Here is a 27,303-nt window from a genome sequence, read left to right as displayed (position 1 = left end):
AAAGATCTGGGAGCACATGGAAAACAGTACAAACCATGCAGTATCACAAGAGCCTTTATTTGATCTTTCATGAAGATAGAGCAGAATTGAGGACACGTCAACAATTTCTGCCGAAGGTGGTTCATCTTTCCACATGGTGCCTTTGGCCACTGACACCTTCGTTGAGTCAAAGTCTCTGGCTGTGGTCAGAACTTTGAAAATTTATGTCACCAGAACGGTTCAGATTAGGAAAACAGAGGCTCTGTTTGTCCTGTATGCTCCCAACATGATTGGGTGTCCTGCTTCCATGCAGACCATTATGCGCTGGATCTGTGGTAAGATTCAGCATGCTCATTCCACGGCAGGATTGCCGTTACTGAATTAGGTGAAGACCCATTCTACTAGAAAGGTGGGTTCATCCTGGGCAGCTGGTCGGGGAGTCTCGGCATTGCAACTTTGCCGAGCAGCTATTTAGTAAACACTTTTGCTAAGTTTTACAAGTTTGATACCTTGGCTGATGATAACCTCAAGTTGGGTCATTCGGTGCTGCAGAGTCGTACGCACTCTCCCACCCGTTCAAGAGCTTTGGTATAACCCCATGGTTCTTAATGTGACCCCAGCATCCTCTAGGTCGTATGAGAAAATAGGATTTTAATACCTACCGGTAAATCCTTTTCTCTTAGTACGTAGAGGATGCTGGGCACCCGTCCCAGTCCATACTGTGTCTGCAGTTATTACTTGTGGTTATACACATGTTGTGTTACGGTTCTGGTCAGCTTTTTGCTGCAATTGTTCATGCCGTTGGCTTGTGTTCTGTTGAATGCCACGTTCTGCGGCATGCTTAAGGTGTGAGCTGGTAAGATGCTCACCTTAGTTTAACTATAAATCCTTTCCTCGAAATGTCCGTCTCCCTGGGCACAGTTCCTATAACTGGAGTCTGGAGGAGGGGCATAGAGGGAGGAGCCAGTTCACACCCTTTGAAAGTCTTAAAGTGCCCATGTCTCTTGCGGATCCCGTCTATACCCCATGGTTCTTAATGTGACCCCAGCATCCTCTACGGACTAAGAGAAAAGGATGCCCTTGTGTACTATCCTGACTTCTCCTCCCGTCTGCTTACTTTGTGCCTTCCAACGCACAATGCGAACTACAGGTGGTGCTGCAGGGCCCACACCCTTTTACTTGCCTTACAGAGCAGCTCTGGAGCTGTTACAGTGCCCAGCTGCTGCAAGAAATCAGCTTGAATGCTTCAGGGGATGGGGCATGGCCAACATGAGCCCCACACCAAAGGAGGGTGGGGGTGTTTAATGCGAACAAGGGGTCATCCAAGCACTGCAAAAGGCCGCCATGCCCTGCATGCCCCTTTTCTCTATGGAATCCGAATCTCGCAAGAATCCGACAGCGGGATGATGACATTTTCCCTTGTTCAGGTTTTCCGAGTCAGGCGGGAACAACCGAGCCTGCCTCGGACCAGTGTAAACCACGTGGAGTTCGTGGGGAATTCGGTTCTCAGAGAACCGAACCCGCTCCTCTCTACCTTATACCCATCATTTTTTTTATTTTCAATCTAAGCCCCTGCAGTTTTCTGTAAGCATCTGCTTCGCTATGATGATCAACAAGTCACAAGGGCAAACACTCAGGGTGTGAGGCGTAGATCTTAGGACCAGCTGCTACAAGCATGGCAGAGGTGTCACTATCACTGGTGACACCCAGAGAGGTGGCGAGGGAGATTGTAATGCAGTGCGTGCAGATAAGCAGCGCAATGGTAAAAAGGAGGCATGGTTTCATAGGTAGGGGCGTGGCCTGGTGGCCTGAATCTACATTTTGTTGCTCCGGGTGTCCCGGGGGTTGGGGGCTGCACCCGGGGACTAGTGTGTGAGCGGTGCTGGCTCCTGCATAGTGACAGGGCATGGCCACCCAGCATGACGCCTCCCTTCTTGACCATGCTGTAATTGCAGTCGCACTGCAGTTCAGCGTGATCATAAAAAATGGTGTAGGCTCCTGCTGGTGCAGACTGTATGTGCGCGCAGGAAGCCGCCACCATTTTTGTGATCACAGCGGCTGAATGTGATGTCATACAGCCGCTGTGACCACGCCCCCTGTGTCTCCTCCGTTGCAGACCCCATTTTGAAGCCTTGCCCCCGCACCGCTCCATCCCTGACTTGGAAATGGAGTGTTGCTGACCCACCTCTCCCCCCCTTCCCCGCCCCGATTGACAGGCAGAGGCGATCACATTCTCTGCGGGGTGCCGCAGAAAATGCAGGCACATGCGTATGCTCTTAGCAATTTTTGCAGTTGGATCGCTTATTGTGATTGCAATCCAACCTGAATCAGGCCCTATTACCTATCACAATGCGCTGCGGGCAGTACAAAATTGGGTTAATATAGGAGAAAAACCCCCAGACCTGTGCTCCTTAACTGTACCTGGTGGCTAGTGGAGCGGCTGCCCAGTAATCAGTGTCCACCGCAGTGCGCACACGGCCCACCCCCTACGGCCTCGCTCCCCTTCATCAGCGGCCTCGTGATCCGGAAGGGTGGTGTGTGTGTGACTGACCTTAGGATGAAACCGGAGCCTCCGCTGCAGTGACCCAACAACCAGGGCATGGGAGTATACAGCGCCGCTGGGAGTGATGAAGCTGCAGTAAAGATGTCTATTAGACCTAGCCTGCTGCAGCCCTTGTAGATTCTCATAAAACAAGTTCTTCTTTTCTTGTCAAAATTAATAGCTAAGAATAGGCTGCCTGAGGCAGGCCCCTGTTAATTGGCCTGCTACTGAAGGCACCAACTACAAACTGAGCTCCCTGTTCATGGAAGCGGGGTTATAGAGGAGAATGCACTGAGCTTCTTGGGAACAGTCAAAAGCTTTGAGCCGGTTGGTGCCTCAGATCAAGATCCTACTCTACACCCCAATGTGAATCCTTGTGGAGTCCAGTGTACCCCACAGAAGAAATGAATGTGTCACACCCATTGGCAGCAACCTTAGAATAGCTGCTGACGGGCACAATTGAGAAAGGAAGGGGGGGGGGACATTTGAATCCAGCACATAGATGCAATTCAAATATGTAATTTGTACCTTCCTATTTTAAAATATAATGGATGAACCTCACCCTGTGAGAACAATCTTCATGATCAAGAGATCTAATATGTAAAATAAGTATGAGTTGGGATAGGGCTGGGGAGGGTGGCAGCTCGGGCAGCCCCTCCCCCGTCAAGTTAAGGAGATTCAACTGAGGAAGCACAAGGGAACTCTCGTCTGGGGACAACAACTGCAGGGAGACCACATCTTTTCAGATGAACATGGGAGGGCGGAAGGCTGCCTAATACTGAAGCACCATCAAATATCAAACCATATCCAACAACTAGTACAAGCATTCCTGGGGGAAGGTCTGCAGCAGAAGGATTTGCATACGGTGATGTCATCCAAGCAGTGGGCCAAAGTTGGCTGGAACCCTCATCTGCATATAAAAAGAGAAAAGGGGCATGCAGGGCATGGCGGCCTTTTGCAGTGCTTGGATGACCCCTAGTTCGCATTAAACACCCCCACCCTCCTTTGGTGTGGGGCTCATGTTGGCCATGCCCCATCCCCTGAAGCATTCATGCTGATTCGGATTCCATAGAGAAAAGGGGCATGCAGGGCATGGCGGCCTTTTGCAGTGCTTGGATGACCCCTAGTTTGCATTAAACACCCCCACCCTCCTTTGGTGTGGGGCTCATGTTGGCCATGCCCCATCCCCTGAAGCATTCAAGCTGATTTCTTGCAGCAGCTGGGCACTGTAACATATAAAGAGCTGCGCGTTGCTGCCATTTTTACTCGTGCATTGAAGAGAGAGCGGAGAGGACGTGGCTATGTTCTCTCAGTGGAAATCTCAATATCAGTGCTCAGTATCAGTGGTTACTTATTGCTGCTCAGTAATACTAGTAGTGTGTCTCTCCTGCTCAGTGTCAGTTCTCAGTAGTATCCTCATCAGTGCTCAGTATCACTGCTCATTGTCTTGTGCTGCATTGTGGTGCTCAGCATACTACAGTACATTACTAATAGTCCAGTGCTGCATCTTGCTGCTCAGTGTCAGTTCTAGTATCCTCATCAGTGCTCACTATCACTGCTCATTGCATTGTGGTGTTCTGTATACTACAGTAACATAGTAATATAGTATATATAGAGGAGCGGGTTCGGTTCTCCGAGAACCGAATTCCCGACGAACTCCACGTGGTTTACACTGGTCCGAGGCAGGCTCGGTTGTTCCCGCCTGACTCGGAAAACCTGAACAAGGGAAAATGTCATCATCCCGCTGTCGGATTCTCGCGAGATTCGGATTCCATATAAAGAGCTGCGCGTTGCCGCCATTTTTACTCGTGCATTGAAGAGAGAGCGGAGAGGACGTGGCTATGTTCTCTCAGTGGAAATCTCAATATCAGTGCCCAGTATCAGTGGTTACTTATTGCTGCTCAGTAATACTAGTAGTGTGTCTCTCCTGCTCAGTGTCAGTTCTCTGTAGTATCCTCATCAGTGCTCAGTATCACTGCTCATTGTCTTGTGCTGCATTGTGGTGCTCAGCATACAACAGTACATTACTAATAGTCCAGTGCTGCATCTTGCTGCTCATGTTGGCTATGCCCCAGCCCCTGAAGCATTCAAGCTGATTTCTTGCAGCAGCTGGGCACTGTAACAGCTCCAGAGCTGCTCTGTAAGGCAAGTAAAAGGGTGTTGGCCCTGCAGCACTACCTGTAGTTTGCATTGTGCGTTGGAAGGCACAAAGTAAGCAGACAGGAGAAGTCAGGAGAGTGCACAAGGGCATAGAAGGCAGGGGCTCAAGAAAAGAGAAGTGGAAACAGACAGCAAACTAGGCTGGAGAGAGACCTGAGACAAAGAGTTCTGAATTATACGAGTAGCCGACCAGAGGAAACACAAATTATGCAGTCAAGTGTCCCACATTTGGGGAAATCGTAGGAGCAGCACACCCAGAGTGCAATGGGTGAGCCTTGCCCTGGTAGAAGCACCTTCCTGATCATAGTATCTCACTTGGCAGGTAAGTAGGAGTTGGGCTTGAGCTGGGGAGGGTCGCTGCTCGGATACCCCCCTGTCAAGTGAAGGAGATCCAACTGAGGCAGCACAAGGGAACTCTCGAAAGAAGAACAAGGCTAGAGGAAAATCTGAGACAAAGAAATCTGACTTTTACCAGAGCTGACCAGAGGAAAGCACAAACACAGTCCCCCACTACCACAAATAATGCAGTCGAGTTTCCCACATTTGGGGAAATCACAGGGGTCAGCATACCCAGAATGCAATGAATGAACCTCACCCTGGGAGAACAATCTTCATGACCATGGTATCTCCTATGCAAAATAAGTATGATTTGGGATAGGGCTGGGGAGGGCCACTGCTCAGGCACATCTCTGTCAAGTAAAGGAGATTCAACTGAGGCAGCACAAGGGAACTCTCATCTGGGGACAACAACTGCAGGGAGAACACATATTTTCAGATGAACATGGGAGAGCAGAAGGCTGCCTAATGCACCCCAAACAACAAACCAAATGCAACAACTAGTACAAGCATTCCTGGGGGAAGGTCTGCAGAAGACGGATTTGCATACGGTGATGTCATCCAAGCAGTGGGCCAAAGTTGGCTGGAACCCTCATCTGCATATGAAAAGAGAAAAGGGGTATGCAGGGCATGGCGGCCTTTTGCGGCGCTTGGATGACCCTTAGTTCGCATTAAACATCTTCCCCCCCTGTCGGTGTGGGGCTCATGTTGGCTATGCCCCAGCCCCTGAAGCATTCAAGCTGATTTCTTGCAGCAGCTGGGCACTGTAACAGCTCCAGAGCTGCTCTGAAAGGCAAGTAAAAGGGTGTGGGCCCTGCAGCACTACCTGTAGTTTGCATTGTGCGTTGGAAGGCACAAAGTAAGCAGACAGGAGAAGTCAGGAGAGTGCACAAGGGCATAGAAGGCAGCGGCTCAAGAAAAGAGAAGTGGAAACAGACAGCAAACTAGGCTGGAGAGAGACCTGAGACAAAGAGATCTGAATTATACGAGTAGCCGACTAGAGGAAACACAAATTATGCAGTCAAGTGTCCCACATTTGGGGAAATCGTAGGAGCAGCACACCCAGAGTGCAATGGGTGAGCCTTGCCCTGGGAGAAGCACCTTCATGATCATAGTATCTCACCTGGCAGGTAAGTAGGAGTTGGGCTAGAGATGGGGAGGGTCGCTGCTCGGGCACCCCCCTGTCAAGTGAAGGAGATCCAACTGAGGCAGCACAAGGAAACTCTCGAAAAAAGAACAAGGCTAGAGGAAGATCTGAGACAAAGAAATCTGTCTTTTACCAGAGCTGACCAGAGGAAAGCACAAACACAGTCCCCCACTACCACAATTAATGCAGTCGAGTTTCCCACATTTGGGGAAATCACAGGGGTCAGCATACCCAGAATGCAATGAATGAACCTCACCCTGGGAGAACAATCTTCATGACCATGGAAACTCCTATGCAAAATAAGTATGATTTGGGATAGGGCTGGGGAGGGCCGCTGCTCAGGCACATCTCTGTCAAGTAAAGGAGATTCAACTGAGGCAGCACAAGGGAACTCTCATCTGGGGACAACAACTGCAGGGAGAACACATATTTTCAGATGAACATGGGAGGGCAGAAGGCTGCCTAATACTGAAGCACCCCCAAACAACAAACCAAATGTAACAACTAGTAAAAGCATTCCTGGGAGAAGGTCTGCAGAAGACGGATTTGCATACGGTGATGTCATCCAAGCAGTGGGCCAAAGTTGGCTGGAACCCTCATCTGCATATGAAAAGAGAAAAGGGTTATGCAGGGCATGGCGGCCTTTTGCGGTGCTTGGATGACCCCTAGTTCGCATTAAATACCTCCACCCTCCTTCGGTGTGGGGCTCATGTTGGCTATGCCCCAGCCCCTGAAGCATTCAAGCTGATTTCTTGCAGCAGCTGGGCACTGTAACAGCTCCAGAGCTGCTCTGTACGGCAAGTAAAAGGGTGTGGGCCCTGCAGCACTACCTGTAGTTCGCATTGTGCGTTGGAAGGCACAAAGTAAGCAGACGGGAGAAGTCAGGATAGTGCGCAAGGGCATAGAAGGGAGCGGCTCAAGAAAACAGAAGTGGAAACAGACAGCAAACTAGGCTGGAGAGAGACCTGAGACAAAGAGATCTGAATTATACGAGAGCCGACCAGGGGAAACACAAATTATGCAGTCAAGTTTCCCACATTTGGGGAAATCGCAGGAGCAGCACACCCAGAGTGCAATGGGTGAGCCTTGCCCTGGGAGAAGCACCTTCATGATCATAGTATCTCACCTGGCAGGTATGTAGGAGTTGGGCTAGAGCTGGGGAGGGTCGCTGCTCGGGTACCCCCCTGTCAAGTGAAGGAGATCAAACTGAGGCAGCACAATGGAACTCTCGAAAGAAGAACAAGGCTAGAGGAAGATCTGAGACAAAGAAATCTGACTTTTACCAGAGCTGACAAGAGGAAAACACAAACACAGTGCCCCACTACCACAAATAATGCAGTTGAGTTTCCCACATTTGGGGAAATCACAGGGGTCAGCATACCCAGAATGCAATGAATGAACCTCACCCTGGGAGAACAATCTTTATGACCATGGTATCTCCTATGCAAAATAAGTATGATTTGAGATAGGGCTGGGGAGGGCCGCTGCTCAGGCACATCTCTGTCAAGTAAAGGAGATTCAACTGAGGCAGCACAAGGGAACTCTCATCTGGGGACAACAACTGCCGGGAGAACACATATTTTCAGATGAACATGGGAGGGCAGAAGGCTGCCTAATACTGAAGCACGCCCAAACAACAAACCAAATGCAACAACTAGTACAAGCATTCCTGGGAGAAGGTCTGCAGAAGACGGATTTACATACGGTGATGTCATCCAAGCAGTGGGCCAAAGTTGGCTGGAACCCTCATCTGCATATGTTGAAGATACAATTTGTGAATTGCATTTAACACTATCTCCCTTTCCTGGGGAGAAGATGGTAGGGCCGATTTGAAAAACCGGCGAGGAGGCACCTCTTCGAATTTCAGCTTGTAACCCTGAGAAACAATTTCTATTGCCTAGGGATCCACCTGCGAATGAACCCAGATGTGGCTGAAAACTCGAAGACGTGCCCTCAACTGGGCGGACTCCTTTAGCGGAGCCCCAGCGTCATGCGGTGGATTTTGTAGAGGCCGGGGAGGACTTCTGTTCCTGGGAACTAGCTGTGTTGTGCAGCTTCTTCCCTCTGCCCTTACCTCTGGCAAGAAAGGACGCACCTCGTACTTTCTTGTTTCTCTGTGATCGAAAGGACTGCATTTGATAATGTGGTGCTTTCTTAGGCTGTGAGGGAATATAAGGCAAAAAATTTGATTTACCAGCTGTAGCTGTGGAGACTAGGTCCGAGAGACCTTTCCCAAACAATTCCTCACCCCTGTAAGGTAAAACCTCCATATGCCTTTTTGAGTCGGCATCACCTGTCCATTGCCGGGTCCATAGGACTCGTCTAGCAGAAATCGACATAGCGTTTATTCTAGAACCCAGTAGACTAATGTCACTTTGAGCATCTCTCATATATAGGACAGCATCTTTTATATGCCCTATGGTCAATAACATAGCATCCTTATCTAGGGTCTCAATCTCTGCTGATAAGGTATCTGTCCATGCTGCCACCGCGCTACAACCCTTTTTGAGTCGGCATCACCTGTCCATTGCCGGGTCCATAGGACTCGTCTAGCAGAAATCGACATAGCGTTTATTCTAGAACCCAGTAGACTAATGTCACTTTGAGCATCTCTCATATATAGGACAGCATCTTTTATATGCCCTATGGTCAATAACATAGCATCCTTATCTAGGGTCTCAATCTCTGCTGATAAGGTATCTGTCCATGCTGCCACCGCGCTACAACCCCGGCCGACGCAATTGCCGGTCTGAGTAAGGTACCAGAATGTGTGTAAATGGACTTTAGGGTAACCTCCTGCTTGCGGTCAGCAGGGTCCCTGATGGTAGCCGTATCCTGGGATGGCAGCGCTACCTTTTTGGATAAGCGTGTCAATGCTTTATCCACCCTAGGGGAGGATTCCCACCGTATCCTGTCCATTGGCGGGAAAGGATACGCCATAAGAATCCTTTTGGGAATCTGCAGCTTTTTGTCTGGAGATTCCCAAGCTTTATCACATAATTCGTTCAACTCATGTGAGGGGGGAAAGGTTATCTCAGGTTTCTTTCCCTTATACATGTGTACCCTCGTGTCAGGGACAGGGGACTCTGTGATGTGCAAAACATCTTTTATTGCAATAATCATATATCGAATACATTTAGCCAATTTTGGCTGTAACTTTGCATCATCGTAGTCGACACTGGAGTCAGAATCTGTGTCGGTATCTGTGTCAACTATTTGGGATAGTGGGCGCTTTTGAGACCCCGAAGGTCCCTGCGACATAGGGACAGGCATGGGTTGACTCCCTGACTGTTCCCTAGCTTCAGCTTTGTCTAATCTCTTGTGTAATAAGTTTACATTAGCACTTAAAACATTCCACATATCCATCCAGTCAGGTGTCGGCGTTGTCGATGGAGACACCACATTAATTTGCTCCTGCTCCTCTCTAGGAGAGCCTTCTACCTCAGACATGTCGACACACGTGTACCGACACACCATACACTCAGGGAATCCTCTTATCTGAGGACAGTTCCCCAACAAGGCCCTTTGGAGAGACAGAGAGAGAGAGTATGCCAGCACACACCCCAGCGCTATATGACAAAGGAAAAAAACACAATCATTTTATGTTTACCCAGTAGCGCTGTATTTCCATATATATATGTGCCTAATTATGTGCCCCCCTCTTCTTTAAGACCCTCTTTCTACCGTGGTATATGCAGGGGAGAGTCCGTGGAGCTTCCCCTCAGCGGTGCTGTGGAGAAAATGGCGCTGGTGAGTGCTGAGGGAGAAGCCCCACCCCCTCAGCGACGGGCTTCTGTCCCGCTCAAATATAGTAAAAAAATGGCGGGGGCTCTTATATATATATACAGTGCCTAGCTGCATATATATTTATTTTGCCAAAGAGAGGTCTATATTGCTGCCCAGGGCGTCCCCCCTGCGCCCTTCACCCTTACACTGACTGCCGTGTGTGAGGTGTATTGGAGCAATGGAGCACAGCTTTACTGCTGTGCGTTACCTCAGTGAAGATCATGAAGTCTTCCGCCGCCTCTGAAGTCTTCTTTTCTTCTCATACTCACCCGGCTTCTATCTTCCGGCTCTGCGAGGGGGACGGCGGCGCGGCTCTGGGACGGACGGCGAGGGTGAGACCTGCGTACCGATCCCTCTGGAGCTAATGCTGTACAGTAGCCTAAGAAGCAGAGCCTATCAACTCACAGAAGTAGGTGTGCATCTCTCCCCTCCGCCCCTCGATGCAGGGAGTCTGTTGCCAGCAGGCTCCCTGAAAATAAAAAAATCTAACAAATATACTTTCTGTCAGGAAACTCAGGAGAGCTCCCTGAAAAGCACCCAGTCTCCTCTGGGCACAGTAGTAAACTGAGGTCTGGAGGAGGGGCATAGAGGGAGGAGCCAGTGCACACCCAGATCTAAAGTCTTTCTTAAAGTGCCCATGTCTCCTGCGGAGCCCGTCTATCCTTATGGAGTCCCCAGCATCCTCTAGGACGTAAGAGAAAAATTATGCTGGCAGAAAAATCCAATTGAGTGATTAAACAGCTCCAGAGCTGCTCTGTAAGGCAAGTAAAAGGGTGTGGGCCCTGCAGCACTACCTGTAGTTTGCATTGTGCATTGGAAGCCTAGTTTGCTGTCTGTTTCCACTTCTTTTTTCTTGAGCCCCTCCCGTCTATACCCTTGTGCACTATCCTGACTTCTCCTCCCGTCTGCTTACTTTGTGCCTTCCAATGCACAATGCAAACTACAGGTAGTGCTGCAGGGCCCACACCCTTTTACTTGCCTTATAGAGCAGCTCTTGAGCTGTTACAGTGCCCAGCTGCTGCAAGAAATCAGCGTGAATGCTTCAGGGGCTGGGGCATGGCCAACATGAGCCCCACACCGAAGGAGGGTGGGGGTGTTTAATGCGAACTAGGGGTCTCGCACAATGCGAACTACAGGTAGTGCTGCAGGGCCCACACCCTTTTACTTGCCTTACAGAGCAGCTCTGGAGCTGTTACAGTGCCCAGCTGCTGCAAGAAATCAGCTTGAATCCTTCAGGGGCTGGGGCATAGCCAACATGAGCCCCACACCGACGGAGGGTGGAGGTGTTTAATGCGAACTAGGGGTCATCCAAGTGCCGCAAAAGGCCGCCATGCCCTGCACGCCCCTTTTCTCTTTTCATATGCAGACGAGGGTTGAAGCCAACTTTGACCCACTGCTTGGATGACATCGCCATATGCAAATCCATCTGCTGCAGGCCTTCCCCCAGGAATGCTTGCACTAGTTGTTGCATTTGGTTTGTTGTTTGGGGGTGCTTCAGTATTAGGCAGCCTTCTGCCCTCCCATGTTCATCTGAAAATATGTGTTCTCCCTGCAGTTGTTGTCCCCAGATGAGAGTTCCCTTGTGCTGCCTCAGTTGAATCTCCTTTACTTGACAGAGATGTGCCTGAGCAGCGGCCCTCCCCAGCCCTATCCCAAATCATACTTATTTTGCATAGGAGATACCATGGTCATGAAGACTGTTCTCCCAGGGTGCGGTTCATTCATTGCATTCTGGGTATGCTCACCCCTGTGATTTCCCCAAATGTGGGAAACTCGACTGCATTATTTAATGCGAACTAGGGGTCATCCAAGCACCGCAAAAGGCCGCCATGCCCTGCATACCCCTTTTCTCTTTTCATAAGCAGACGAGGTTTGAAGCCAACTTTGACCCACTGCTTGGATGACATCACTTGCTGCCTTTCCAATGAAGCAAGTTTAATTTAATAATAGGTGAAAAACCATCCCTACAAAGGTGTTAATCAGATACTTGGCTTTGTGGACACTTTTCAGAGCACAAATTTGTTAGCATAAAAATAAAGCCAGAAAATGAAGAGCTGTTTAATCACTCAATTGGATTTTTCTGCCAGCATATTTCTTTTTCTCTGCAACCCACTGCTAAATTGTGCTTCCTAGCTGTTTTTATAAAATCACTGAATCAAATCTAACTCTGATTACATCAGAGAAGGCCAGGTACCCTACACCATAACAGGGGGTTTGAAATTTTGACTTGTCTACTTAAAGATCACCAAAATCTGATAACAAGGTCAATTAAGTCCCTGGGTGGGATTGAACCACCAACCTTTTGGTTAATAGCCTTACACACTAACTGATTGCGCCACAGCGACACTTTGCAAAAGTACATACTGACAAAGGCTAATAAGCATTCATCTAGAACGATTCCTAGAAACATTTTAAAAAGTCAATAATGTGGAGAGTTTTTGTAAGATGTTTCTTCCATCAACCAATGAAGAAACACATTGGTACTTTCCCATGATGAGTGAGTGCTTCAGGATCTTTTGCACTTACATGTGCAGCAGAGTACTGTAATGGAAGCATGCTGGGTCCATAACCCAGAGGTAGGCAGATTGAAACTATCCTCTGCTATATGCATTTTTTTTTGTTAATTAAAGTAATCCAAAACTGGGATTGATATTTTTGCTCTTTTATTTTTACTTAAAGTACAATAACTTTTACCATTTTAATTTGTTTTAATAGTATATTGACAGTATTGTTTTCTTTCAAAAATCCAATTAATTTTCTTTACCCGATTATTAAAATGGTAATTGACAAAAACAAACTACATTGTCACCAGAAGAGCAATACAAAATGTACAAGTGATATATTAAAATCATCTTTCCAGCTTGAATTTCAATGATGCATTGGGGCAACGATTTTGTGAGAAACATCTTCACCCTTAAATAAAGATTTTCTTAATTCCTTACCTGTGTGCTAATTAGATATCACCTTGTTTTCACATTAAACAGACTTCCACATGAGAAAACAGCAAATATGCAGTGGCGTTAATGTTTCCTGGTGTCAACCTGTATTATTTCCGTAGATATTGAAATGAGGATGCATCTTGCTGCCTTTCCAATGAAACAAGTTTAATTTAGTAATAGGTGAAAAACCATCCCTACAAAGGTGTTAATCAGAGACTTGGCTTTGTGGACACTTTTCAGAGAACAAATTTGTTAGTATAAAAATAAAGCCAGAAAATGAAGAGCTGTTTAATCACTCAATTGGATTTTTCTGCCAGCATATTTCTTTTTCTCTGCAACCCACTGCTAAATTGTTCTTCCTAGCTGTTTTTATAAAATCACTGAATCAAATCTAACTCTGATTACATTAGAGAAGGCCAGGTACCCTACACCATAACAGGGGGTTTGAAATTTTGATTGTCTACTTAAAGATCACCAAAATCTGATAACAAGGTCAATTAAGTCCCTTGGTGGGATTGAACCACCAACCTTTTGGTTAATAGCCTTACACACTAACTGATTGCGCCACAGCGACACTTTTCAAAAGAACATACTGACAAAGGCTAATAAGCATTCATCTAGAACGATTCCTAGAAACATTTTAAAAAGTCAATAATGTGGAGAGTTTTTGTAAGATGTTTCTTCCATCAATTAATGAAGAAACACATTGGTACTTTCCCATGATGAGTGAGTGCTTCAGGATCTCTTGCACTTACATGTGCAGCAGAGTACTGTAATGGAAGCATGCTGGGTCCATAACCCAGAGGTAGGCAGATTGAAACTATCCTCTGCTATATGCATTTTTTTTGTTAATTAAAGTAATCCAAAACTGGGATTGATATTTTTGCTCTTTTATTTTTACTTAAAGTACAATAACTTTTACCATTTTAATTTGTTTTAATAGTATATTGACAGTATTGTTTTCTTTCAAAAATCCACTTAATTTTCTTTACCCGATTATTAAAATGGTAATTGACAAAAACAAACTACATTGTCACCAGAAGAGCAATACAAAATGTACAAGTGATATATTAAAATCATCTTTCCAGCTTGAATTTCAATGATGCATTGGGGCAACGATTTTGTGAGAAACATCTTCACCCTTAAATAAAGATGTTCTTAATTCCTTACCTGTGTGCTAATTAGATATCACCTTGTTTTCACATTAAACAGACTTCCACATGAGAAAACAGCAAAGATGCAGTGGCGTTAATGTTTCATGGTGTCAACCTGTATTATTTCCGTAGATATTGAAATGAGGATGCATCTTGCTGCCTTTCCAATGAAGCAAGTTTAATTTAGTAATAGGTGAAAAACCATCCCTACAAAGATGTTAATCAGATACTTGGCTTTGTGGACACTTTTCAGAGAACAAATTTGTTATCATAAAAATAAAGCCAGAAAATGAAGAGCTGTTTAATCACTCAATTGGATTTTTCTGCCAGCATTTTTCTTTTTCTCTGCAACCCACTGCTAAATTGTGCTTCCTAGCTGTTTTTTTATAAAATCACTTAATCAAATCTAACTCTGATTACATCAGAGAAGGCCAGGTACCCTACACCATAAGAGGGGGTTTGCAATTTTGACTTGTCTACTTAAATATTACCAAAATCTGATCACAAGGTCAATTACGTCCCTGGATGGGATTGAACCACCAACCTTTTGATTAATAGCTGAACACACTAACCGATTGCGCCACAGAGACACTTTGCGAAAAGTCCATACTGACAAAGACTAATAAGCATTCATCTAGAACGTTTCCTAGAAAAACTTTAAAAAGTCAATAATCTGGAGAGTTTTTGTAAGATGTTTCTTCCAGCAACCAATGAAGAAACACATTGGTACTTTCGCATGATGAGTGAGTGCTTCAGGATCTCTTGCACTTACATGTGCAGCAGAGTACTGCAATGGAAGCATGCTGGGCCCATAACCCAGAGGTAGGCAGATTGAAACTATCCTTTGCTATATGCATTTTTTTTTTGTTCATTAAAGTAATCCAAAACTGGGATTGATATTTTAGCTTTTATTTTTACTTAAAGTACAATAACTTTTACCATTTTAATTTGTTTTAATAGTATATTGACAGTATTGTTTTCTTTCAAAAATCCAATTAATTTTCTTTACCCGATTATTAAAATGGTAATTGACAAAAACAAACTACATTGTCACCAGAAGAGCAATACAAAATGTACAAGGGATATATTAAAATCATCTTTCCAGCTTGAATTTCAATGATGCATTGGGGCAACGATTTTGTGAGAAACATCTTCACCCTTAAATAAAGATTTTCTTAATTCCTTACCTGTGTGCTAATTAGATATCACCTTGTTTTCACATTAAACAGACTTCCACATGAGAAAGCAGCAAGGATGCAGTGGCGTTAATGTTTCCTGGTGTCAACCTGTATTATTTCAGTAGATATTGAAATGAGGATGCATCTTGCTGCCTTTCCAATGAAGCAAGTTTAATTTAGTAATAGGTGAAAAACCATCCCTACAAATATGTTAATCAGATACTTGGCTTTGTGGACACTTTTCAGAGAACAAATTCGTTAGCATAAAAATAAAGCCAGAAAATGAAGAGCTGTTTAATCACTCAATTGGATTTTTCTGCCAGCATATTTCTTTTTCTCTGCAACCCACTGCTAAATTGTGCTTCCTAGCTGTTTTTTTTATAAAATCACTTATTCAAATCTAACTCTGATTACATCAGAGTAGGCCAGGTACCCTACACCATAAGAAGGGGGTTTGAAATTTTGACTTGTCTACTTAAAGATCACCAAAATCTGATAACAAGGTCAATTACATCCCTGTGTGGGATTGAACCACCAACCCTTTGATTAATAACCAAACACACTAACAGATTGCGCCACAGAGACACTTTACAAACGTACATACTGACAAAGGCTAATAAGCATTCATCTAGAACGTTTCCTAGAAAAACTTTAAAAAGTCAATAATCTGGAGAGTTTTTGTAAGATGTTTCTTCCATCAACCAACGAAGAAACACATTGGTACTTTCCCATGATGAGTGAGTGCTTCAGGAGCTCTTGCACTTACATGTGCAGCAGAGTACTGCAATGGAAAAATGCTGGGCCCATAACCCAGAGGTAGGCAGATTGAAACTATCCTCTGCTATATGCATTTTTTTTTGTTAATTAAAGTAATCCAAAACTGGGATTGATATTTTTGCTCTTTTATTTTTACTTAAAGTACAATAACTTTTACCATTTTAATTTGTTTTAATAGTATATTGACAGTATTGTTTTCTTTCAAAAATCCACTTAATTTTCTTTACCCTATTATTAAAATGGTAATTGACAAAAACAAACTACATTGTCACCAGAAGAGCAATACAAAATGTACAAGTGATATATTAAAATCATCTTTCCAGCTTGAATTTCAATGATGCATTGGGGCAACGATTTTGTGAGAAACACCTTCACCCTTAAATAAAGATTTTCTTAATTCCTTACCTGTGTGCTAATTAGATATCACCTTGTTTTCACATTAAACAGACTTTCACATGCGAAAACAGCAAATATGCAGTGGCGTTAATGTTTCCTGGTGTCAACCTGTATTATTTCCGTAGATATTGAAATGAGGATGCATCTTGCTGCCTTTCCAATGAAGCAAGTTTAATTTAGTAATAGGTGAAAAACCATCCCTACAAAGATGTTAATCAGATACTTGGCTTTGTGGACACTTTTCAGAGAACAAATTTGTAATCATAAAAATAAAGCCAGAAAATGAAGAGCTGTTTAATCACTCAATTGGATTTTTCTGCCAGCATTTTTCTTTTTCTCTGCAACCCACTGCTAAATTGTGCTTCCTAGCTGTTTTTTTATAAAATCACTTAATCAAATCTAACTCTGATTACATCAGAGAAGGCCAGGTACCCTATACCATAAGAGGGGGTTTGCAATTTTGACTTGTCTACTTAAATATCACCAAAATCTGATCACAAGGTCAATTACGTCCCTGGGTGGGATTGAACCACCAACCTTTTGATAAATAGCTGAACACACTAACCGATTGCGCCACAGAGACACTTTGCAAAAAGCACATACTGACAAAGACTAATAAGCATTCATCTAGAACGTTTCCTAGAAAAACTTTAAAAAGTCAATAATCTGGAGAGTTTTTGTAAGATGTTTCTTCCAGCAACCAATGAAGAAACACATTGGTACTTTCGCATGATGAGTGAGTGCTTCAGGATCTCTTGCACTTACATGTGCAGCAGAGTACTGCAATGGAAGCATGCTGGGCCCATAACCCAGAGGTAGGCAGATTGAAACTATCCTTTGCTATATGAATTTTTTTTTTGTTCATTAAAGTAATCCAAAACTGGGATTGATATTTTAGCTTTTATTTTTACTTAAAGTACAATAACTTTTACCATTTTAATTTGTTTTAATAGTATATTGACAGTATTGTTTTCTTTCAAAAATCCACTTAATTTTCTTTACCCTATTATTAAAATGGTAATTGACAAAAACAAACTACATTGTCACCATAAGAGCAATACAAAATGTACAAGTGATATATTAAAATCATCTTTCCAGCTTGAATTTCAATGATGCATTGGGGCAACGATTTTGTGAGAAACATCTTCACCCTTAAATAAAGATTTTCTTAATTCCTTACCTGTGTTCTAATTAGATATCACCTTGTTTTCACATTAAACAGACTTCCACATGAGAAAGCAGCAAGGATGCAGTGGCGTTAATGTTTCCTGGTGTCAACCTGTATTATTTCAGTAGATATTGAAATGAGGATGCATCTTGCTGCCTTTCCAATGAAGCAAGTTTAATTTAGTAATAGGTGAAAAACCATCCCTACAAATATGTTAATCAGATACTTGGCTTTGTGGACACTTTTCAGAGAACAAATTAGTTAGCATAAAAATAAAGCCAGAAAATGAAGAGCTGTTTAATCACTCAATTGGATTTTTCTGCCAGCATATTTCTTTTTCTCTGCAACCCACTGCCAAATTGTGCTTCCTAGCTGTTTTTATAAAATCACTGAATCAAATCTAACTCTGATTACATCAGAGAAGGCCAGGTACCCTACACCATAACAGGGGGTTTGAAATTTTGACTTGTCTACTTAAAGATCACCAAAATCTGATAACAAGGTCAATTAAGTCCCTGGGTGGGATTGAATAACCAACCTTTTGGTTAATAGCCTTACACACTAACTGATTGCGCCACAGCTACACTTTGCAAAAGTACATACTGACAAAGGCTAATAAGCATTCATCTAGAACGATTCCTAGAAACATTTTAAAAAGTCAATAATGTGGAGAGTTTTTGTAAGATGTTTCTTCCATCAACCAATGAAGAAACACATTGGTACTTTCCCATGATAAGTGAGTGCTTCAGGACCTCTTGCACTTACATGTGCAGCAGAGTACTGTAATGGAAGCATGCTGGGTCCATAACCCAGAGGTAGGCAGATTGAAACTATCCTCTGCTATATGCATTTTTTTTTGTTAATTAAAGTAATCCAAAACTGGGATTGATATTTTTGCTCTTTTATTTTTACTTAAAGTACAATAACTTTTACCATTTTAATTTGTTTTAATAGTATATTGACAGTATTGTTTTCTTTCAAAAATCCACTTAATTTTCTTTACCCGATTATTAAAATGGTAATTGACAAAAACAAACTACATTGTCACCAGAAGAGCAATACAAAATGTACAAGTGATATATTAAAATCATCTTTCCAGCTTGAATTTCAATGATGCATTGGGGCAACGATTTTGTGAGAAACATCTTCACCCTTAAATAAAGATTTTCTTAATTCCTTACCTGTGTGCTAATTAGATATCACCTTGTTTTCATATTAAACAGACTTCCACATGCGAAAGCAGCAAGGATGCAGTGGCGTTAATGTTTCCTGGTGTCAACCTGTATTATTTCAGTAGACATTGAAATGAAGATGCATCTTGCTGCCTTTCCAATGAAGCAAGTTTAATTTAGTAATAGGTGAAAAACCATCCCTACAAAGGTGTTAATCAGAGACTTGGCTTTGTGGACACTTTTCAGAGAACAAATTTGTTAGTATAAAAATAAAGCCAGAAAATGAAGAGCTGTTTAATCACTCAATTGGATTTTTCTGCCAGCATATTTCTTTTTCTCTGCAACCCACTGCTAAATTGTTCTTCCTAGCTGTTTTTATAAAATCACTGAATCAAATCTAACTCTGATTACATCAGAGAAGGCCAGGTACCCTACACCATAATAGGGGGTTTGAAATTTTGACTTGTCTACTTAAAGATCACCAAAATCTGATAACAAGGTCAATTAAGTCCCTTGGTGGGATTGAATCACCAACCTTTTGGTTAATAGCCTTACACACTAACTGATTGCGCCACAGCGACACTTTGCAAAAGAACATACTGACAAAGGCTAATAAGCATTCATCTAGAACGATTCCTAGAAACATTTTAAAAAGTCAATAATGTGGAGAGTTTTTGTAAGATGTTTCTTCCATCAACCAATGAAGAAACACATTGGTACTTTCCCATGATGAGTGAGTGCTTCAGGATCTCTTGCACTTACATGTGCAGCAGAGTACTGTAATGGAAGCATGCTGGGTCCATAACCCAGAGGTAGGCAGATTGAAACTATCCTCTGCTATATGCATTTTTTTTGTTAATTAAAGTAATCCAAAACTGGGATTGATATTTTTGCTCTTTTATTTTTACTTAAAGTACAATAACTTTTACCATTTTAATTTGTTTTAATAGTATATTGACAGTATTGTTTTCTTTCAAAAATCCTATTAATTTTCTTTACCCGATTATTAAAATGGTAATTGACAAAAACAAACTACATTGTCACCAGAAGAGCAATACAAAATGTACAAGTGATATATTAAAATCATCTTTCCAGCTTGAATTTCAATGATGCATTGGGGCAACGATTTTGTGAGAAACATCTTCACCCTTAAATAAAGATGTTCTTAATTCCTTACCTGTGTGCTAATTAGATATCACCTTGTTTTCACATTAAACAGACTTCCACATGAGAAAACAGCAAAGATGCAGTGGCGTTAATGTTTCCTGGTGTCAACCTGTATTATTTCCGTAGATATTGAAATGAGGATGCATCTTGCTGCCTTTCCAATGAAGCAAGTTTAATTTAGTAATAGGTGAAAAACCATCCCTACAAAGATGTTAATCAGATACTTGGCTTTGTGGACACTTTTCAGAGAACAAATTTGTTATCATAAAAATAAAGCCAGAAAATGAAGAGCTGTTTAATCACTCAATTGGATTTTTCTGCCAGCATTTTTCTTTTTCTCTGCAACCCACTGCTAAATTGTGCTTCCTAGCTGTTTTTTTATAAAATCACTTAATGAAATCTAACTCTGATTACATCAGAGTAGGCCAGGTACCCTACACCATAAGAAGGGGGTTTGAAATTTTGACTTGTCTACTTAAAGATCACCAAAATCTGATAACAAGGTCAATTACATCCCTGGGTGGGATTGAACCACCAACCCTTTGATTAATAACCAAACACACTAACAGATTGCGCCACAGAGACACTTTACAAACGTACATACTGACAAAGGCTAATAAGCATTCATCTAGAACGTTTCCTAGAAAAACTTTAAAAAGTCAATAATCTGGAGAGTTTTTGTAAGATGTTTCTTCCATCAACCAACGAAGAAACACATTGGTACTTTCCCATGATGAGTGAGTGCTTCAGGATCTCTTGCACTTACATGTGCAGCAGAGTACTGCAATGGAAAAATGCTGGGCCCATAACCCAGAGGTAGGCAGATTGAAACTATCCTCTGCTATATGCATTTTTTTTTGTTAATTAAAGTAATCCAAAACTGGGATTGATATTTTTGCTCTTTTATTTTTACTTAAAGTACAATAACTTTTACCATTTTAATTTGTTTTAATAGTATATTGACAGTATTGTTTTCTTTCAAAAATCCACTTAATTTTCTTTACCCTATTATTAAAATGGTAATTGACAAAAACAAACGACATTGTCACCAGAAGAGCAATACAAAATGTACAAGTGATATATTAAAATCATCTTTCCAGCTTGAATTTCAATGATGCATTGGGGCAACGATTTTGTGAGAAACACCTTCACCCTTAAATAAAGATTTTCTTAATTCCTTACCTGTGTGCTAATTAGATATCACCTTGTTTTCACATTAAACAGACTTCCACATGCGAAAGCAGCAAGGATGCAGTGGCGTTAATGTTTCCTGGTGTCAACCTGTATTATTTCAGTAGACATTGAAATGAGGATGCATCTTGCTGCCTTTCCAATGAAGCAAGTTTAATTTAGTAATAGGTGAAAAACCATCCCTACAAAGGTGTTAATCAGAGACTTGGCTTTGTGGACACTTTTCAGAGAACAAATTTGTTAGCATAAAAATAAAGCCAGAAAATGAAGAGCTGTTTAATCACTCAATTGGATTTTTCTGCCAGCATTTTTCTTTTTCTCTGCAACCCACTGCTAAATTGTGCTTCCTAGCTGTTTTTATAAAATCACTGAATCAAATCTAACTCTGATTACATCAGAGAAGGCCAGGTACCCTACACCATAACAGGGGGTTTGAAATTTTGACTTGTCTACTTAAAGATCACCAAAATCTGATAACAAGGTCAATTACGTCCCTGGGTGGGATTGAACCACCAACCTTTTGGTTAATAACCATACACACTAACTGATTGCGCCACAGCGACACTTTGCAAAAGTACATACTGACAAAGGCTAATAAGCATATATCTAGAACGTTTCCTAGAAACATTTTAAAAAGTCAATAATGTGGAGAGTTTTTGTAAGATGTTTCTTCCATCAACCAATGAAGAAACACATTGGTACTTTCCCATGATAAGTGAGTGCTTCAGGACCTCTTGCACTTACATGTGCAGCAGAGTACTGTAATGGAAGCATGCTGGGTCCATAACCCAGAGGTAGGCAGATTGAAACTATCCTTTGCTATATGCATTTTTTTTTGTTAATTAAAGTAATCCAAAACTGGGATTGATATTTTTGCTCTTTTATTTTTACTTAAAGTACAATAACTTTTACCATTTTAATTTGTTTTAATAGTATATTGACAGTATTGTTTTCTTTCAAAAATCCAATTAATTTTCTTTACCCTATTATTAAAATGGTAATTGACAAAAACAAACTACATTGTCACCAGAAGAGCAATACAAAATGTACAAGTGATATATTAAAATCATCGTTCCAGCTTGAATTTCAATGATGCATTGGGGCAACGATTTTGTGAGAAACATCTTCACCCTTAAATAAAGATTTTCTTAATTCCTTACCTGTGTGCTAATTAGATATCACCTTGTTTTCACATTAAACAGACTTCCACATGAGAAAGCAGCAAGGATGCAGTGGCGTTAATGTTTCCTGGTGTCAACCTGTATTATTTCTGTAGATATTGAAATGAGGATGCATCTTGCTGCCTTTCCAATGAAGCAAGTTTAATTTAGTAATAGGTGAAAAACCATCCCTACAAAGGTGTTAATCAGAGACTTGGCTTTGTGGACACTTTTCAGAGAACAAATTTGTTAGCATAAAAATAAAGCCAGAAAATGAAGAGCTGTTTAATCACTCAATTGGATTTTTTTGCCAGCATATTTCTTTTTCTCTGCAACCCACTGCTAAATTGTGCTTCCTAGCTGTTTTTATAAAATCACTGAATCAAATCTAACTCTGATTACATCAGAGAAGGCCAGGTACCCTACACCATAAGAGGGGGTTTGAAATTTTGACTTGTCTACATAAAGATCACCAAAATCTGATAACAAGGTCAATTACGTCCCTGGGTGGGATTGAACCACCAACCTTTTGGTTAATAGCCTTACACACTAACTGATTGCGCCACAGCGACACTTTGCAAAAGCATATACTGAAAAAGGCTAATAAGCATTCATCTAGAACGTTTCCTAGAAACATTTTAAAAAGTCAATAATGTGGAGAGTTTTTGTAAGATGTTTCTTCCATCAACCAATGAAGAAACACATTGGTACTTTCCCATGATGAGTGAGTGCTTCAGGATCTCTTGCACATACATGTGCAGCAGAGTACTGTAATGGAAGCATGCTGGGTCCATAACCCAGAGGTAGGCAGATTGAAACTATCCTCTGCTATATGCATTTTTTTTGTTAATTAAAGTAATCCAAAACTGGGATTGACATTTTTGCTCTTTTATTTTTACTTAAAGTACAATAACTTTTACCATTTTAATTTGTTTTAATAGTATATTGACAGTATTGTTTTCTTTCAAAAATTCACTTAATTTTCTTTTCTGTGTGCTAATTAGATATCACCTTGTTTTCACATTAAATAGACTACCACATGAGAAAGCAGCAAGGATGCAGTGGCGTTAATGTTTCCTGGTGGTAGTGGGGGACTGTGTTTGTGCTTTCCTCTGGTCAGCTCTGGTAAAAGTCAGATTTCTTTGTCTCAGATCTTCCTCTAGCCTTGTTCTTCTTTCGAGAGTTCCCTTGTGCTGCCTCAGTTGGATCTCCTTCACTTGACAGGGGCGTACCCGAGCAGCGACCCTCCCCAGCACTAGCCCAACTCCTACTTACCTGCCAGGTGAGATACTATGATCATGAAGGTGCTTCTCCCAGGGCAAGGCTCACCCATTGCACTCTGGGTGTGCTGCTCCTGCGATTTCCCCAAATGTGGGAAACTTGACTGCATAATTTGTGTTTCCCCTGGTCGGCTCTCGTATAATTCAGATCTCTTTGTCTCAGGTCTCTCTCCAGCCTAGTTTGCTGTCTGTTTCCACTTCTCTTTTCTTAAACCGCTCCCTTCTATGCCCTTGCGCACCTTAATTAAATCTAACTCTGATTACGTCAGAGAAGGCCAGGTACCCTACACCATAAGAGGGGGTTTGAAATTTTGACTTGTCTACTTAAAGATCACCAAAATCTGATCACAAGGTCAATTACATCACTGGGTGGGAACCTTTTGGTTAATAGCCCATGTAAGTGCAAGAGATCCTGAAGCACTCACTCATCATGGGAAAGTACCAATGTGTTTCTTACAAAAATTCTCCAGATTATTGACTTTTTAAAGTTTTTCTAGGAAACGTTCTAGATGAATGCTTATTAGCCTTTGTCAGTATGTACTTTCGCAAAGTGTCGCTATGGCGCAATCAGTTAGTGTGTATGGCTATTAACCTAAAGGTTGGTGATTCAATCCCACCCAGGGACGTAATTGACCATGTTATCAGATTTTGGTGATCTTTAAGTAGACAAGTCAAAATTTCAAACCCCCTCTTATGGTGTAGGGTACCCGGCCTTCTCTGATGTAATCAGAGTTAGATTTGATTAAGTGATTTTATAAAAAACAGCTAGGAAGCACAATTTAGCAGTGGGTTGCAGAGAAAAAAAATTATGCTGGCAGAAAAGTCCAATTGAGTGATTAAACAGCTCTTCATTTTCTGATTTTATGTTTATGCTAACAAATTTGCTCTCTGAAAAGTGTCCACAAAGCCAAGTCTCTGATTAACACCTTTAGTAGGAATGGTTTTTCACCTATTACTGAATTAAACTTGCTTCATTGGAAAGGCAGCAAGATGCATCCTCATTTCAATGTCTACTGAAATAATACAGGTTGACACCAGGAAACATAAACGTCACTGCATCCTTGCTGCTTCCTCAAGGGGAAGTCTGTTTAATGTGAAAACAAGGTGATATCTAATCAGCACACAGGTAAGGAATTAAGAAAATCTTTCTTTATGGGTGAAGATGTTTCTCACAAAATTGTTGCACCAAGGCATCATTGAAATTAAAGCTGGAAAGATGATTTTAATATATCACTTGTATATTTTGTACTGCTCTTCTGGTGACAATGTAGTTTGTTTTTGTCAATTACCATTTTAATAATAGGGTAAAGAAAATTAAGTGGATTTTTGAAAGAAAACAATACTGTCAATATACTATTAAAACAAATTAAAATGGTAAAAGTTATTGTACTTTAAGTAAAAATAAAAGAGCAAAAATATCAATCCCAGTTTTGGATTACTTTAATTAACAAAAAACAATGCATATAGCAGAGGATAGTTTCAATCTGCCTACCTCTGGGTTATGGACCCAGCATGCTTCCATTACAGTACTCTGCTGCACATGTAAGTGCAAGAGATCCTGAAGCACTCACTCATCATGGGAAAGTACCAATGTGTTTCTTCATTGGTTGATGGAAGAAACATCTTACAAAAACTCTCCAGATTATTGACTTTTTAAAGTTTTTCTAGGAAACGTTCTAGATGAATGCTTATTAGCCTTTGTCAGTATGTACTTTCGCAAAGTGTCTCTGAGGCACAAACAGTTAGCGTGTTCAGTTGTTAACCAAAAGGTTGGTGGTTCAATCCCACCTAGGGACGTAATTGACCTTGTTATCAGATTTTGGTGATCTTTAAGTAGACAAGTAAAAATTTCAAACCACCTCTTATGGTGTAGGGTACCTGGCCTTCTCTGATGTAATCAGAGTTAGATTTGATTAAGTGATTTTATAAAAAAAACAGCCACAAAGCACAATTTAGCAGTGGGTTGCAGAGAAAAAGAAATATGCTGGCAGAAAAATCCAATTGAGTGATTAAACAGCTCTTCATTTTCTGGCTTTATTTTTATGCTAACAAATTTGTGCTCTGAAAAGTGTCCACAAAGCCAAGTATCTGATTATCACCTTTGTAGGGATGGTTTTTCACCTATTATTAAATTAAACTTGCTTCATTGGAAAGGCAGCAAGTGATGTCATCCAAGCAGTGGGTCAAGGTTGGCTTCAAACCTCGTCTGCTTATGAAAAGAGAAAAGGGGTATGCAGGGCATGGCGGCCTTTTGCGGTGCTTGGATGACCCCTAGTTCGCATTAAATAATGCAGTCGAGTTTCCCACATTTGGGGAAATCACAGGGGTCAGCATACCCAGAATGCAATGAATGAACCGCACCCTGGGAGAACAGTCTTCATGACCATGGTATCTCCTATGCAAAATAAGTATGATTTGGGATAGGGCTGGGGAGGGCCGCTGCTCAGGCACATCTCTGTCAAGTAAAGGAGATTCAACTGAGGCAGCACAAGGGAACTCTCATCTGGGGACAACAACTGCAGGGAGAACACATATTTTCAGATGAACATGGGAGGGCAGAAGGCTGCCTAATACTGAAGCACCCCCAAACAACAAACCAAATGCAACAACTAGTGCAAGCATTCCTGGGGGAAGGCCTGCAGCAGATGGATTTGCATATGGCGATGTCATCCAAGCAGTGGGTCAAAGTTGGCTTCAACCCTCGTCTGCATATGAAAAGAGAAAAGGGGCGTGCAGGGCATGGCGGCCTTTTGCGGCACTTGGATGACCCCTAGTTCGCATTAAACACCTCCACCCTCCGTCGGTGTGGGGCTCATGTTGGCTATGCCCCAGCCCCTGAAGGATTCAAGCTGATTTCTTGCAGCAGCTGGGCACTGTAACAGCTCCAGAGCTGCTCTGTAATGCAAGTAAAAGGGTGTGGGCCCTGCAGCACTACCTGTAGTTCGCATTGTGCGAAACCCCTAGTTCGCATTAAACACCCCCACCCTCCTTCGGTGTGGGGCTCATGTTGGCCATGCCCCAGCCCCTGATGCATTCACGCTGATTTCTTGCAGCAGCTGGGCACTGTAACAGCTCAAGAGCTGCTCTGTAAGGCAAGTAAAAGGGTGTGGGCCCTGCAGCACTACCTGTAGTTTGCATTGTGCATTGGAAGGCACAAAGTAAGCAGACGGGAGGAGAAGTCAGGATAGTGCACAAGGGTATAGACGGGAGGGGCTCAAGAAAAAAGAAGTGGAAACAGACAGCAAACTAGGCTTCCAATGCACAATGCAAACTACAGGTAGTGCTGCAGGGCCCACACCCTTTTACTTGCCTTACAGAGCAGCTCTGGAGCTGTTTAATCACTCAATTGGATTTTTCTGCCAGCATAATTTTTCTCTTACGTCCTAGAGGATGCTGGGGACTCCGTAAGGACCATGGGGGATAGACGGGCTCCGCAGGAGACATGGGCACTTTAAGAAAGACTTTAGATCTGGGTGTGCACTGGCTCCTCCCTCTATGCCCCTCCTCCAGACCTCAGTTTACTACTGTGCCCAGAGGAGACTGGGTGCTTTTCAGGGAGCTCTCCTGAGTTTCCTGACAGAAAGTATATTTGTTAGATTTTTTTATTTTCAGGGAGCCTGCTGGCAACAGACTCCCTGCATCGAGGGGCGGAGGGGAGAGATGCACACCTACTTCTGTGAGTTGATAGGCTCTGCTTCTTAGGCTACTGTACAGCATTAGCTCCAGAGGGATCGGTACGCAGGTCTCACCCTCGCCGTCCGTCCCAGAGCC

General features: G+C 42.5%; 7 non-coding genes and 2 pseudogenes across 7 annotated transcripts; 2 read left to right on the top strand and 7 right to left on the bottom strand.

Moving 5' to 3' along the window:
* Positions 1 to 4,847: 4,847 nt before the first annotated feature.
* Positions 4,848 to 5,011, bottom strand: LOC135029127 (U1 spliceosomal RNA). The gene has a single exon (XR_010225310.1). It is a non-coding gene; the product is annotated as a U1 spliceosomal RNA (small nuclear RNA).
* Positions 5,012 to 5,163: 152 nt separating this feature from the next.
* On the bottom strand, positions 5,164 to 5,327 carry LOC135028881 (U1 spliceosomal RNA). The gene has a single exon (XR_010225107.1). It is a non-coding gene; the product is annotated as a U1 spliceosomal RNA (small nuclear RNA).
* A 664-nt stretch (positions 5,328 to 5,991) lies between these two features.
* LOC135029051 (U1 spliceosomal RNA) lies at positions 5,992 to 6,155 on the bottom strand. Its single transcript, XR_010225261.1, has one exon. It is a non-coding gene; the product is annotated as a U1 spliceosomal RNA (small nuclear RNA).
* A 152-nt stretch (positions 6,156 to 6,307) lies between these two features.
* LOC135028875 (U1 spliceosomal RNA) lies at positions 6,308 to 6,471 on the bottom strand. Its single transcript, XR_010225101.1, has one exon. It is a non-coding gene; the product is annotated as a U1 spliceosomal RNA (small nuclear RNA).
* A 671-nt stretch (positions 6,472 to 7,142) lies between these two features.
* On the bottom strand, positions 7,143 to 7,305 carry LOC135029039 (U1 spliceosomal RNA). The gene has a single exon (XR_010225253.1). It is a non-coding gene; the product is annotated as a U1 spliceosomal RNA (small nuclear RNA).
* A 152-nt stretch (positions 7,306 to 7,457) lies between these two features.
* Positions 7,458 to 7,621, bottom strand: LOC135028864 (U1 spliceosomal RNA). The gene has a single exon (XR_010225091.1). It is a non-coding gene; the product is annotated as a U1 spliceosomal RNA (small nuclear RNA).
* Positions 7,622 to 11,609: 3,988 nt separating this feature from the next.
* On the top strand, positions 11,610 to 11,788 carry LOC135029136 (U1 spliceosomal RNA; annotated as a pseudogene).
* An 11,731-nt stretch (positions 11,789 to 23,519) lies between these two features.
* Positions 23,520 to 23,682, top strand: LOC135028987 (U1 spliceosomal RNA). The gene has a single exon (XR_010225209.1). It is a non-coding gene; the product is annotated as a U1 spliceosomal RNA (small nuclear RNA).
* Positions 23,683 to 25,765: 2,083 nt separating this feature from the next.
* LOC135029134 (U1 spliceosomal RNA) lies at positions 25,766 to 25,944 on the bottom strand (annotated as a pseudogene).
* Between the last annotated feature and the right edge of the window lie 1,359 nt (positions 25,945 to 27,303).

This window comes from Pseudophryne corroboree, unplaced genomic scaffold (genome assembly GCF_028390025.1).
Source record: "Pseudophryne corroboree isolate aPseCor3 unplaced genomic scaffold, aPseCor3.hap2 scaffold_481, whole genome shotgun sequence".
In the NCBI taxonomy this organism is placed as follows: domain Eukaryota; kingdom Metazoa; phylum Chordata; class Amphibia; order Anura; family Myobatrachidae; genus Pseudophryne; species Pseudophryne corroboree.
This window is presented reverse-complemented; position numbering and strand designations above follow the sequence as displayed.